We start from the raw sequence: 15626 nt of genomic DNA, 5'->3' as shown, positions 1-15626 counted from the left end.
TCATTATTGGCATTGTTATCTACAAGATAGCACACCGATATGCCAGGCAATGTATGAACGGTCAGTTGCACTATCGATTTCGACAGCTGCAGTTGTCATTGTCCCACCACCACAGCAGGGACAGCACTGTCCCTGGTTGTGAAGGCTGCCAGGCTCCAGGCTTCACGTGAGATCTAGTGATGCTTGCGAGATCTCGCAAATGCCCAGTGGAATCGACAGGGAGGTAAGACACAGCGCATCAGCACTAGGCTAATGCGCTGTAGGCTCTGTCAGGGATCACCATATTTTCTTTACAGGCAGACTACAGGTGCCAGTGGGTCCTTAATGTCCGGGCATGCTGGCACTTGTTATTCCACAAGTGCCGATGTGCCAGACAGGCTTGCTGGGACTTGTAGGCTGCCTGTAAAGATCAATGTTAACTATTTCCATTAACCCTGAACCCACCACCACCAGGGGTAGTTGTTGCTCAGGAGGGGGGGACCCCTATTTTATCTTCTTGGGGCCCCCGATAATTAAGTAAGCAACTCACTGCGAGCTCCAGTACCCTTCACTGCTACTTCCACAGCAGTGAAAATTAGCACTGCAGAGTCTGACTCGGCGCTGCTACTGCATCTGCATGAACTGGGGTTCACACAGACACACAATGCCCCGGCGTCCGACGGAAGGAGCCGCACAGTGGCAAAGGGATATGAATGGATCCCTTTTCGCATCGCGGGACTGCCAATCATGCTGCAGCGTCTGGTACTGTGGGCATAAGGAGATAAACACATGCGCAGATCTTCCAATATCAGAGTTGTACGCATCTGGTTTGCATACAACTCTGAATCAGGTGCATTGTCTCGTTCAACCTTTTCACTACATCCCGGGCCAGCCCATATATGTACTGTATTATCTACCATAATTACAACTAATCTAAAGTGTACTTACCATTACTAGTTAATACTACTCAGAATACATTTGTGTTACACAGAATGGAAAACTTTTTTCTTGGTCTTACTCATGACCATCTGATGCTCTTCAGGAAAGATCTAGATGAGACTTTTTTTTCTAGTCCAAGTACAAACTATGTGCCTGATTTACCATTGCACGCTAGTGCCCTGTTGAACGCAGATTCCCCATGGTCGGGAATGTGTGTAGACACTTGGCCCGTTCTGCGCATGTGCAGTAGGGGTCCTGCGTGAATGCATGTAGAGCGGCAGCAGACTGTTAGTGATTGACAGTCTGCTGCTGTTCGGGGGCAGCGACAGCCTCCGTTTCCCCAAATGGGGGCATGTCACTGCCGTTGGAGGAGAGGGAAGAGGCCAGGATCTCTGTCGGCTGATGGAGCTTTTCCTGCCTCTCATCTGCGTCACCTGGCTTGCGTGACCCTGTGGGTCACTTAGCCGGCCAATGGGCCTTATTCAGACCCGCTCGCGAGCGCACATCGCTCGCAAGCGGGTCGATGGTGGGGTACTGCGCAAGAGAAACTCTTTCGCCCCGTTTTGTAGGCGGGGCGGGGGGGTGGCTACACAAATGGAGGCATTCCCGAAGGAACACCTGCCATTTGTGGGAGGCACCACTGACATCACCAGTGATGTCAGTGGAGAGCTTCCTGCTCTGTTAGAGAGGGAAGCTCTCTGGGGCTTGCGACAGACGAGACCCGACCATCGCGACCATCACCTGGCCGCGCGCAAAATCACAGCTTAGCGAGCGGCCAGGAGGCCGCAAAAAAAAAAAAAAAAATGCCCTGATTCAGAGCAAGCGCTCTTAAAGAGCGTCCGGCTCTGGATCAGGTCCCATGTTCCTACGTTACCAAAATTGCGAGGATTGAATTGCAAGGCTGCTTGCATGCAGCTTTGCAATTCCATCTGAAGCTGAATCAGGCCCTATGTCAATTATGTTTTTTTGGGGTTTTTTGCTTTTTTTAAGAATCAAAATTATGGATCCCAGCCTCTTTATCATTTATATTTGGCCCTTAAAAACTAAATTGTAGATGTTTATTTATTCAATTACGAATTCCTTGGATGGGTTATAAGAACAGATGGTGTGTGGACCAGAGTGTAATTTGACGTATAAGTTTTTGTTTTTCTATCAACAAATGACTGACTCGGGCCAAAAAAGAAAGCAGTTTGACTCCCCTGATCCCATGATGTAACAATTCAGCATGAAGTGTGTTACTTGACAGGAGAAAGCTATATATTGGAGTAGTCTAACCTATGTCAGTTACTAGTGTTCATGGATTACAGTATAATTATCATCTGTATATTTGCACAATAGTTGTCACGTAATAACATAGGGGTGATAGCACAGAAAGACATTAGCTAATCTTGCATGAGACTAAACAGAGCTGATTAGTTAGTCTGGTTTACTTTATAATGTTGCAGAATATGCTTCTTTGTTAGAGCATCAACACTCTGGAAAACTTTGTGGAACAAACTTTACTGCAACCAGAACAGGTAAATCTGGAGGATTAACAAAAAGATTACAGAAGTGTGGGAGGTCCGGGTGAGGGCACCCTTCCTCCCCTGGGCTCACCGGCGGCACTGGACCCCGCGCCGCCGGGCGTGCCAACGTGGTGTGGTGCATCATCATGGGTAGTCGCGGCAGGTCAATGAGGGCCCGCCGTCTCATCAAACTCAAAATGGCCATGCTGTGGCTTATTTAAGCCACCGCGTGCGGCCCGGGCAGGTGTAGTGTTTGGGCGCCGAAGTAGCAGGAGGACCGTTGCTGGAGAGATCTCTGCCGCGGATGACCACAGGCCAGAGGAAGAGCCACGGACATTACGTCGCTGAAAAAGTATGCAGGAGCAGTCGGCTAAGCAGGTAAGCCCTCAGCGAGGCCCTCTTACCTTCTTTTGTGTCTAGTGTTCGTACACTGTAACAACACCGTGCGGTGTTAGGCCGAGGCCTACTGTTACTCCCCTCATTGTTAGGCAGGCCACCAGGCCTAAGCTGCACAGGGCACCAGGCCCCATTGTTACTCCCCCATCACGACCAGGGTTTCTCGGCATGGCGGTCGGCGGATGATACCTGTGCCTAGTGGGGAGCATTGGCTGTGCGTGGTTCTGTGTGGGCATACTGTCACTCTGGTCTGGTTAGGCCTGGTGGTGCTTCGGTTCCGTTCTGGCATGGGCGCCGACATCCTGCCTCCAGACATGTGACCTAGTTGCACATGTCCGGAGGCATGTTAACTCCTGGTGTGTCACGTGCTCCTCTGTGACCAGTCATGGCTGAGCACTGGGGATTTAAGGGAGTTCAGAGCTCCCTTACATTGCCAGTGCAACGTGTTTCTCAGCAGCAGCTGAGAGAGAGAGTTCCTGAGCTCGTTACCTGCCTCCTTGGAAAAGCTACCTAAGCCTGCTGGATTCCCCTGCCTCCTCCAATTACCTCTCCCATTGCCTGAGTACCTGTGTCTGCTGTTTCCCTGCACCTTGCATCCCTTCACTCCCAGCTGGACTTCATTACCTCTACCTGCATTCTGTTACAGCTCACCATATTTGTATACTGGACTGTTCCTGCCTGTCACTATCTGGACATTCTCCCATTAACCCCCACTACAGTTATCAAGTGCACTTTAGTGCTATACCTGGACTTTTTCATTTGCCATTCCAATGTCTTCTAAGCTACTTATTAAAAGTTCCTCATTTTCATTTAAATCTGCTTCAGTGTCTGCTCCTGTCACCAGCCCGGGTCCACAACAAAACCAGAACCTCACATCCCCATTGTTAGGCATGCCACAAGCCTGTGCCACATAGGTCGGCGCTTGTGAGAAGAAAATGCCCAGAAAGTGAAAGATCAGTTTAAGAGTTAACTCATCAACAGTGACAGTACACTAGAATGGGAAGTGAATGAAGGTAGGTGCAAGTACAGCACCTGTCCAGGAAAGATTGCCTGTCCTTGTCACCGGTCACGATTTGTCAGCTATTGGGTGCACCAAACCTAGACAATGTAATGGGTCAGATGCAGGCCCACACTGTTGCAAATTTTCTCAATGAATGGGGTCTCTCAGATATAGTTCAAGCGATGTGCACAGACACTACAAGCAGCAACACAGGTAGGAATAGCGTTTATTGTTCAGTTCAGGGACGCCAGATATTTCGTCATTTTCCTGTACTTGACCAAATATGTTTTCCAGGTTCTGTAAGTGGCGCCTGCATTGTGTTGGAGAAAATGCTTGACTGATACCTTCTGTACATAGCTTGTTGTCACCATATGTTTGAGGTGGTTTTGAAGGCTGTTTTCAAGTTGACCTTGTTAGTATCCTCTGACCCTGACATAACTCTCTTTAAGAGGCTCCGAGACTCTTGGGAAGAAGTAGACAAAACCTCATGTAACGGGTCAACGACAGACACTTGTCACCGCATCTGAAACAGAAAGCAGATGAAGTACTCTCCTTTGTCATGGAAAAGCTCCAGGTAAGGAGAGTAAAATACACTTTAATACTTACCGATTACTAAATGTAAACTAGCCAATGATTTTTTTTCTTCGTGACAGGAGTCACACTGCCGGGACGATTACAGAGAATTTCTCAAGCTTATGCTGTACGTGCCCAGTACCATGATTTTCATTTCATGAAACTCCTGCATGCCTATGGCGATGTCAACAAGAGAGTTTCAGAAGAGGCTGACGCCGTAATGGGCTGGGTTAGTTCTGCTGGATGATGCTGTCCTTTTGTAGACAAAATGTAGCCATGCTTGCTGATTTGGATGAGAGTAAAAATTCACCCATCGCTGCAACGAAAAATAACATGCGCCTGGCTTTTACGCCTAAAGATGTATCTCACTTGGTGTCCAAGAGTATGAGTGACTTTGTTTCTCCAGAATCTGTACGTAAGAGGTTCGGATTGCCATTTAATTTTTTAGATGAAGATTCAGCTGAGTGGAATGAATGTGTAGATTTTAAGCAGGCCTGTGAATTTTTTAACAATTTTTCTGTTGTAAATGATCCAGCTGAACAGGGAGTTGCTTTGACACAAGAGAACCTCGGTCAAGTTAAGAGTGAGGACAATTTTCAGAATCTGTTGTTGGTTTCTCAGCACACATGCTGGGCGGTAAAATCCTGCACAAAGGAACATTTGTCGCTTAATTTATTCAACTAATAAATACTGAGTGTCAGAACATTACTTCAGGTGGATAAATGTGATTATTTTGTTATTGCAATCCAAATAAATAATTTATAGCATGTCAACAAAATTGATTTATTTTCAAGTCCTTTAAGGCACAGGATGGGGTAGTCCGATGGAGCTCAAACTTCACATAAGTTTTTATTATACCAAAAGGAAAAAAAATTAGCGGGTTTCTTATATCAAATAAAAAAAAAAAAATCAGAATTGCCCTATATAAGGGACACCCTACCGTGGGCACTGTTATTGTTCGGCACCAGGCCGTAGGCAGGGCCGGATTTACTATTAGGCTTACCTAGGCGTCCACCTAGGGCCCGAAGAGTCCCAAGGGGCCCGCAACAACTGCGATTGGGCCCCCTGAATTCCGGCACTGGAGAGAACCTGCTGCAGTGTTTGAACTGCTGCTACAGTAGACACACAGGCAATATAGCAGCAGCAGCATGGCTCCATTTCCTGCTCCTCACCTCAATCAGCTCCGCCCCCGTGATGTGTGCACTGCAGTGTGAACTGCTGCAGTCACAGCGAATAAGGCCAAGCTCCTCAATAGCCCCTTCCTCTGCAATGTAGCTAGCCCCCTACCAACAACGTGTGCTGCTTATCTAACAAGCGCTGCTGTAGCCAGCAGCCAACCTCCCCCTTTCCAGTCACAACGATAGCAGCAGCCACAGTGCAGCCCCCTGCAGTGCAGCCCACCACAGTGTAGCAAGCTCCGTCCCCAGCAGCATGCACATCTAGGCAGCCTCGTCCAACAAAACTACCCCGCAGCTATGGCCAGTGCCCTCCCCCCGTAGTCACAGTGGTAGCAGCTGCAAAACCACCCTGACAAGACCTCCACCTGGCAGTGTAGCCAGCAGCATGTGCAGATCTAGACAGCCCTCCTCCGCCCCCCCCCAGTCACAGAGCAGCCCTCCTTCCCCTCTCAACAGTGTGCATTGCTACCAGTCTCTACTGGGAACCACAGGAAACTTCCACTCCCCTGACTAATATCACCACCCAAGTGAGCCCCATGGGGTGAGTGTGCTGCCTATGAAGACAACATGGCACTCTAGACTGGGGAAGTTGAACTAGAGTGCCATGTATGCTTCGGGTCATTGTCCATCTGCACTGTGAAGCGCCGTCCAATGAGTTCTGAAGCATTTTACTGAATATGAGCATATAATATTGCCCGAAACACTTCAGAATTCATTCTGCTGCTTTTGTCAGCAGTCACATCATCATTAAATACAAGGGAACCAGTTCCATTGGCAGCCATACATGCCCACGCCATGTCACTACCAGCACCATGCTTCACTGATGAGGTGGTATGTTTTGGATCATGAGCATTTCCTTTCCTTCTCCATACTCTTCTCTTCCCATCACTCTGGTACAAGTTGATCTTTGTCTCATCTGTCCATAGGATGTTGTTCCAGAACTGTAATGGCTTTTTTAGATGTTGTTTGGCAAACTCTAATCTGGTCTTCCTGTTTTTGAGGCTCACGGTGAACCCTCTATATTCACTCTTGTGAAGTCTTCTCTTGATTGTTGACTTTGACACATATACACCTACCTCCTGGAGAGTGTTCTTGATTTGGCCAACTGCTGTGAAGGGGTTTTTCTTCACCAGTGAAATAATTCTTCTGTCATCCACCACAGTTGTTTTCCGTGGTCTTACGGGTCTTTTGGTGTTGCTGAGCTCTCCGATGCGTTCTTTCTTTTTAAGAATGTTCCAAACAGTTGATTTGGCCACACCTAATGTTTTTGCTATCTCTCTGATGGATTTGTTTTGATTTTTCAGCCTAATGATGGCTTGCTTCACTGATAGTGACAGCTCTTTGGATCTCATATTGAGAGTCGAGATCAACTGATTCCAAATGCAAATGTCATGCCTAGAATCAACTCCAGACCTTTTACCTGCTTAATTGATAATGAAATAATGAGGGAATAGCCCACACCTGTCTATGAAATAGCTTTTGAGTTGATAGTCCCATTACTTTTGGCCCCTTAAAAAGTGGGAGGCACATATAGAAACCGTTGTAATTCCTACACCGTTCACCTGATTTGGATGTAATTACCCTCAAATTTAATCTGAAAGTCTGCAGTTAAAGCATATCTTGTTTGTTTCATTTCAAAGCCATTGTGGTGGTGAATAGAGGCCAAAATATGAAAATTCTGTCAATATCCCAATATTTATGGACCTGACTGTATATGTATATATATATATATATATATATATATATATATATATATGAAAAACAAAAATGAGAACACAGCTTCTTATAGTGTAGTAGTATTGGGACTACAGAATTTTTCTCAAAGAGCTATATATATGCGTACCCTTAGGATCGTATATGGAAGGATTCCTGGATCTCTACACCAGTTTAGTTTTTCCCGACAAGATCCCTCTTATTTGCTGTCCCTTCAGGTCTCCCGTGGTAATTTGATTATGACTAAGTCAATACATTGGAGAGAAAAGAAACTCTCATGGTGCAGTACTATTAAAATTTATTACAAACACCACACAAAAAACATTTAAAAAACACAATTACAGGTGGAGTCTCCCTTATCCGTAATTCTATTAACTGAAATATTCCAAAAACCGAAGTAATTTTTGGCAGCCGTGACGTCATGACGTGACCTGTCGTCATGACGTTACAGATTAATAACCAGTCACTAGTGGCATGGGCGTGGTCTATATCCCACGCTCCCCCCACTGCAGCGCATGCCAGGCACTTCGTGACACCCGCCGGACTCCCCCGCAGCACCAGATGGACCCTATTGCAGGACCCACCCCCGCTGCACATGTCGGGCATCACATGACATCTGCCGGACTTCACCCGACACCAGCCGGATCACTCGCGACATCCACCGGACACCCCCGCAGCACACGCCAGACCTCCTGTGACACCTTCTGGACCCCCTGCAGCACATGCCAGGCCTCCTGTAACACCTGCCGGACCCCTCCGCTGCACACGCCAGGCCTCCTGTGACATCTCCCGGACCCCCCCTGCAAGGTATTCTGAAAACCGAAATTATCCAAAATCCGAAATGCTCCTGGTCTCGAGCCTATCAGATATGGGAGACTCAACCTGTACAATTTAAAAATCTTTCAAAGCTTTTCTCAATTGGCTCTACCTAGCCAGATCAGGTACTTGCGTCACCACATCACTAGTCTCTACGAGTTTCACCCTTCATGCTCTTGTGGCTGGGCTTACTCAGGAGACCACTGTATATATATATATATATATATATATATATATATATATATATATATAGTCACTAGCTATTGTGTATGTGTTTATTTTCTTGTCTGTTCCTCCACCTTCTCTTGTCTCCCTCTTTCCTTCTGTCTCACAATATTCTTCCCCTTTTCCTCCCGTCCCCTCTGCTCCTCCCAATTTTTTCCCGTCCCCTCTGTCCGTCCCCATTTCCTCACATCTCGCTCTGTCCTTGAAGCCCTTCTTGCCCTATTTTTCTCCCCTTCCTCCTGTCTCCGTTTGTCCCCTTGTCATATATATATATATATATATATATACACACATACATATATATATATATATATATATATATATATATTACACAATCAATAATGTAATCTAGTAACAACTACTGGAATAACTGTGCATATATTACAGTAAGCGTCTTTGGAGCAAGATACACAAATCATATTGCTGTATATATATATACACACACACTGTATACACACACACACACGTATATATATATATATATTTATATTAAGATGTGTGTATATAATATAATGTGTGTGCCTTGCTCCGGCTAAACCTATTGTAATATATGCACAGGATTGTTTAAGGTAGGGGGGCCCCGAACCGATATCTTGCCTAGGGCCCTGTGAGGTCTAAAACTGGCTCTGGCCGTAGGCTGTGTATAGATCAGTGCTTGGCTGTGGCATTGTTATTATTCAGTGCTATGCCGTAGGCTGTGTATAGGTCGGTATTAGGCCATAGGCTCTGTGTAGGTCGGTATTAGGCCGTAGGCTGTGTATAGGTCAGCGCTAGGCCGTGGGCATTGTTATTATTCAACGCTAAGCCGGGGGCATTGTTATTGTTTCACACTAGCCTAGGCCGTGGATCATTGTTTAGTTGGTGCTAGGCCGTGTGTATTGTCTCTTCAGTTAGGCAGGCATTAGGTCAGGGTGGTGTAGGCCTCGCGGTAGCTAGTTTAAACCGGGTAAGCATATAGTAGGCCACGTCCAGCCCTGTCCGTGGTCCCGGAATTCAGCAAGAGCCCTGTTCCCCACAGCCTGGATGCGATTTAAGGTAGGCTGTTGGTAAGTCGTTGAATCTCCTCCAGTAAGGCTCCCATTAAAGGTAGGCTGTGGTAAGGCACCTGTTCATATTGGGATGCAGTCAGGAAGCCAACAGTCGAAATGCCGACCGCCGGCTTCCCAACTGTCAAATCCCAGCAGGGTACTAATGACAGGCATTGAAATCTCAATGCCTGTCATTATACCTACACCGGGAGTCCAACGCCCGGCATACCAATCGAAGGTAAGCCGGGCGGCGGGCTCGGAAAGCCATGGGGGGAAGAGGGTTAGGTTAAGGGCTCCTGGGTGGGGACTTAGGGTTAGGCACCCCCCGAGAGGGTTAGGTTCAGGCTAAGGGAGGCGGGGGTTAGGGTTAAGCACCCCCGGGGGAGGTTAGGGTTAGGCACCCCCTCGGGAGGGTTAGGTTTAGGCTGTGGGAATGGGGGGTTAGGTTTAGGCACTTGCGTGGGGGTTTAGGGTTAAACACTAGGGGGGCAGGTTAGGGTTAGGCACCCCTAAGGGAGGGTTAGGGTTAGGGGGGATAGGGTTAGTGTTACTTACCTTAATCTCCTGTCGGGATCATCACTGCTACCTATCCCTTCATATTGGGCCCTGTAACGGTGTTTTGTGTTGTCTACAACGGTCACTGCATTATTGGGGATATGCATTGTTGGAGGTATAGCAGGGTAAGGGAGCGCACCACAATCAGACTGTGTCTATTGTTGTCCACCGGGTCAGCTAGAGTTAGGGTCCCAGGTGTGAATGGGTAGTCAGGTTGTTGTGGCACACGGTATGGAAAAGAGGCTCCCAACTGTAATTTTTCAAATAGATAACAGGTAGGAGCTGATTGGCTGGAGCACCATTATCATACACAACAAGTTTTAAACTCTTTGTGTATGATAAAACTCATTGATACATGAGCCCCATAGTCCCTAGAAGCTGATGTTTGTGTGAATGCGCCGGTCCCACCGCTGTGCGCAGAGTCCTCTTGGACTCCGGGAAAGTAGGTCACCCCACGTATCTCAGCATTTCCTAGATAAATGTGTGGGACTGGGTAGCATGATGATGCATTTCTCATCAAACTCAGAAACTCCTCATCATGGCCACGCATCTTCTTCATGATCGCGCATTGCGTTGAATTGTGCTGCAATGGGGTCAGGTCCAATGACATGAAGCATCCAACCCTTCCCCTCATAGCGATCACCTGCATCCAAATGCTCATATCCAACATACACACGAACAATCAGGCTTAAGTGGCATAATCAGACAAATCTGCATGGGCGCCCACTGCTCTCGGCATGAGCAGAGAGAATTCAATCAAGAAATGTTATGCAATAACTACATAAGGTCCAAAAATCCAAATAGGTTTCTAAACAGGAAATGTTAAATTTTCCAAATTCATCTCTCAACGAGAAGTGAGCCCAGGATCAAAAATTTCCAGGGGGCCCATAAGACACATGTACATTTAATACATTTCCCCGCACACATTTATTTACAGGACATGAGAATGAAAATGACAATACAGACATGTGTAAACTCATACCTAATGTTAGTTATACAGACCTCATTCTTAATCCTATTCTTCACTTGGAATACTAATTGATGGGCCATGACCTTGAAATGTTTGGCGGACATTGTTATAGATTGAGCCAGCTCTGCTAGTTATGAAACTCTATCCAATGATTGTGTGTGGTTTTAGTTTCTTACTGCTTGCAGGGTTATGCCTAAAATACATATCAAGCCAACAGTCTATAAATGTAAGGCTCATCATGCTACACATCACTGGTTACATGATACTGTATGAGGCAAATGTGTTTTCAGCTAAAACCCTGGCCTTGTAATACAGGCTGTGACTAAAGATAATCTTTACTTTCCCTGCTATTAAAATAAAAAACAGTCCTATGTCTGAAATATATTGTATCTAATAAATATTTTTGCAAAACTCAGTCACACGTGCATAAAAAAAAGCAATTGTAGATTAAATCCATGTTTTATAAATATGTATGAAATATAGTGTGTGTGACGGGTGAATATATTAAGCTGTAAGTGCATCTTTAAATGTGAAAGGGTTAATGCCCAAATACTGCTTTTACAATGGATATTGTTAAAATAAAACCTTTGCAATACCTTGCATTTACACATGTGCACATATTTACCAAACTTGTATTTTTCTGCACGAGCGGCGTGGGATCGAGTGTCCAATCCCGTCACCGCAGGTACAGGGCAGACAAGGGAGATGTGTCCCCTGCTGGACACATCAGTGGCCAACGCTGGGACAGTGTGTTTGCCCCCAGAGCCGGTCCAGAAACAGCGGCAGCAAGACTTGGCCCCGGCCTGGAGCTGACTACTGTACTGTAGCTCGCTGCCCGATAGGCTTGATGCGGAAGCTATTGGAATTGGGCGCTGGCCGCGAGCCAATCACGGCTTGTGGACTAACAGCCAATAGGAAGAGGCCACGGCAAGCCAAATGCTGTGAGAAGTGTTATGGCTGGCCCTGCTCACGGAGTCTGACGTCAGATGCCATCGGGAAGAAGAACCGGTTCGGCGTCGGTGGTCGAGGAGGGAAGACGTCGTGGCAACAGTTCCTTTGGCCGCGGAAGAGGCCAGAAGGCGCCGCAATGAAGACAGAAGATCTGCAACGCTGGCTGGAGGCAGAATAGAAGAACGCACCTAAGGACCGGAGAGGACTGTGGGGGTGGAATGTAAAAGAGCTAACGAAGCTCCCCCCCGCAGCCTCTCCCACCATACAGGTAGGCCCTCTGAGAAACCTATCTTTAACCCTCTTTAGACCATATCAGGGCAGTCGAGCACTAGGCACACTCAGGCGTTAGGCCTGTGGCTGAATAGGCAGGTACTAGGCCTGGGCCCCATAGGGGGCCTGTTAGGAGTGAGTGACCTGGGTATTAGGCCCAGGTCACTAATAGTGCAAATATGTGGGCGGGCTAAATGTATAAAGTGGCCATAGGCATTAGGCCTAGGCCACTACGTGAGCACCTCAGTTAGGCAGGCCTGAAGGCCTGAGCCATCATTGATGAAAGGGGACTCTGGGCATCAGGCCCAAGTCCCTTCTCTTCCCTGAATAGGCAGACTAATAGCCTGAGCTACCAATAAGACCCTGGGCACTAGGCCCAGGGCACAGAGCCCATTGTGAGTGGCTCTGAGTGTTAGGCCCAGGCCACTGGTGCAATAGATAGGTGTCCCCCTGCATAAATATATATATAATCAGAGGTGTGTCATAAGCTCTGCAGCTCCCACCCTCTGGTTGTATACCTTATGTGGAGGACTGACCCAGCTGCCCACACTCATAGAAAACTGATATCCTGTGGAGAGTTGTCCAGCTCTCACTGGAGTAACTTTCTTTTGTCAGCTCCAATAGACAGTGTTAAAAGGGCAGCACTGGGGTTATCGGTCTGTGGTTATCTAGGAACTGTATATCTGTCCTTATGTATATCGGATTGTTGTGCCATGCAGGGTAGGTTGATTTAGCCCTGTTACTAATTGTTGCAGATTGTGTTACACCACACACATAGTTTGTTAGGCCATTATTAATGTAGATAGGTGTATTAATGTGACACACTGTTAGAGCAGGATAGAGCCCTACACAACGTTATTTTTGTCTCCCTACAGGGACATGTGAGTGATGGAGCGGGACAAAGTTCCAAGAGTGCCACTGGTGAGAACCTCTGTGTCTATCTGTTCTTCTTTCTGTCTATCTTTCTTCAGGACGTACAGTGGACCTTGCACTCCGGTGCAAGGTCGAGTCTTCACCTGGTGCGCGAGTACCTATAAGTGAAACTCGGGATCTGAGACCAAAAGTGGCAGTGATTATTTTCACTTAAAACCCAATCCATGTTTTGTGTGGTCCTCAGTCCGGTAGGGCATATTGGGAAAGAAGGACTGTTTTCATATTATCTCCTTTCTCCTAGGTCACCATGTCCGTGTCAAGTATGTTATACCAGGGCCGTCTGTTCATGATACGGCCTGAAGGTGAGAGGGTGCAACACCAGGTAAGCCACAAGAGTACACCTGCATGACAGCAGGCACTGCACCACAGCCCTCTTACATCACTAATTTGGTCAACACCAAAAGGTTGCCATGGAAATAAGGTCAATGTGAAAAAAGTTAGACAGTACAGAAGGTCAACAGGTACATGGTTGACATGTTTGTTTTTTCTAACCTTAATCTTCACCCTTACCCTCTACTTGATGCCTAACCGTCCTTCCTAGTGCTTAACCCTAACCGTCAGGGTAAGTGCCAAAGTCTAACCATCCAGTAAGTGTCTAAAAATAACAAAAAATGTGTGTTGACCATTTCTGTGTTGACCATTTCCATGTTGACCTTTTGAAGCTTGACCTTTTGTACTGTCAACCTACTGCACTGTCGACATTTTGTCATGTCGACCTTCTGGTGTCCACCAAATCATTATCGACCTTTTCATGGTCTACCTTTTGTATGGAACTCCTGCTTGCTACCTAATGCCAGTATCCGCCAGTCTATATGGAATACCTGTCCGTCTTCATGCGGAAGTTAGGGCTGCCCACTATTTTTCTGTCCACAGTGGCAATAGTACTTACACCAAGCCTATGCTGTGAGCAAAAGATCAATCAGAACCAGGAGTCCCAGCTCCATCTACGTGCTCGCGACACTTGTGTAACATACAAATAATAATAATATTTTTTTTAGAAAATATGCTCATTAAGCTTGTTGCATATGTGTAACTTCAGGAATTGATGACGTGCAGAAAGTAAGATGGCATTCAGTCAGTATTGTTTGTAACTAAGGGGTCTATTCAAGTAGCAGTGAAAGCCCTGTTTAGATGAAAACAAGACTTTTCACTGCCTTCGTCTATTCATAGAGAGGCTTGCTGTGGAGAAAGTTATTCTTTTTCCTGCGACAACTCTGCTTTGTTTAAGCATCATATCACCATACTTTAATATGGTGAGTGCAATTCACTAAGAAACAGAAAGCTTAGTTTTCGGTTTAGTTTGCTGTAATAGAGTCGCCGTCTGTGGAAGGAGTAATCTGTTTGTTCCTATGTTAAAGACAGGGAAATGGAATACTTCCCTGTCTTTCTGGCACTCCTCCATGATGGCTCCACACCCCTCTGTGACAGCAGCCAATCAGAGGAGCCCAGGACATATGCCTATGCATGGTCAGTGGTCACCTCCTCCTGACTGCCCGCTGCCCAGCCAGTGCCCCCTTGCTCTGCCCTACCCCCACCGCCATTAGTAGGGTGTGACCCGACAAATGCATATGCCGGGCTACCACCTCTTAACTAGAGATGAGCGGTAGAACCGAACCGCCCATCTCTACTGCCCGCCAGCACTGCCTGCTCCCCCCTCGTACTATCCCACATGCCGCAGCACTGAAGCCATGTGACCAGAAGTGGTGAGCCTTTCCAATACCAGAAGACCGCAGAAGAAGACTGCATCGCTGGAGCCCGGGATACTGGAGGATAGGTAAGTATACATCAAAAAACAAAAATATATACTAGCTATAGGCGCTTATACGGAGATAAAACTATAAATCCTAATAAACATTTCACCTCACTCAGCTGTTCAAATTTGGTTGCAAACCAGTGAGAGAGAAAACAAGTTAAAATAAAAGAATAAAGGTGAATAAATTAAATATAAATTTACCCATGAACATGCAATATCATTATATATATATATATATATATATATATATATATATATTATAACCTCTTAAAAATCTATGGATGACAATGAATACATATAAGACACAGCATTAGAATTGTCTCAGTACACTGAAACATGTAACAGTGGGCCTGATTCAGCCTGGATCGGAGGTCTGCTTATATATTGATTGCCGTTGCACTATTAGAACTTAAGGGCTGATTCGGACCCGGTCGCAAGGCTGCGTTCGCATGCAACCTGTCGGTGCAAAAATATGTTAAAGACCCCATACGCAATGTAACCGCAGAATAATAAGTAGACACCCAACACTACATAATGCCGCCTACTGCCCTTCACTTACATTTTCGCAAGACAGCAAAAACATCAGTAACATCGGGAACCATGGGACCCACATGCACAAGTTGTGGTTGACCTGACCCTACCGCAGACATTGCTAATGTCTGTGTGTGTAACTAGACGTTAGGATGCGTATGCCGTCGCTGGGGCCTAATTATGCACGTCTCTGAAATGGCGTTTCTCTCACCACCCTGCGTGTCTCTGACCACCCCCCGTCACCACCCTCAAACGGTCACTTACTGTCAATCACTTTATGAAGCCTCTGCACGCTCGCTGCGGTTGATTTC

Source organism: Taudactylus pleione, unplaced genomic scaffold (assembly GCF_031769625.1).
Source record: "Taudactylus pleione unplaced genomic scaffold, aTauple2 ptg000169l, whole genome shotgun sequence".
Classification (NCBI taxonomy): domain Eukaryota; kingdom Metazoa; phylum Chordata; class Amphibia; order Anura; family Myobatrachidae; genus Taudactylus; species Taudactylus pleione.
Note: the sequence above shows the minus strand (reverse complement) of the source record.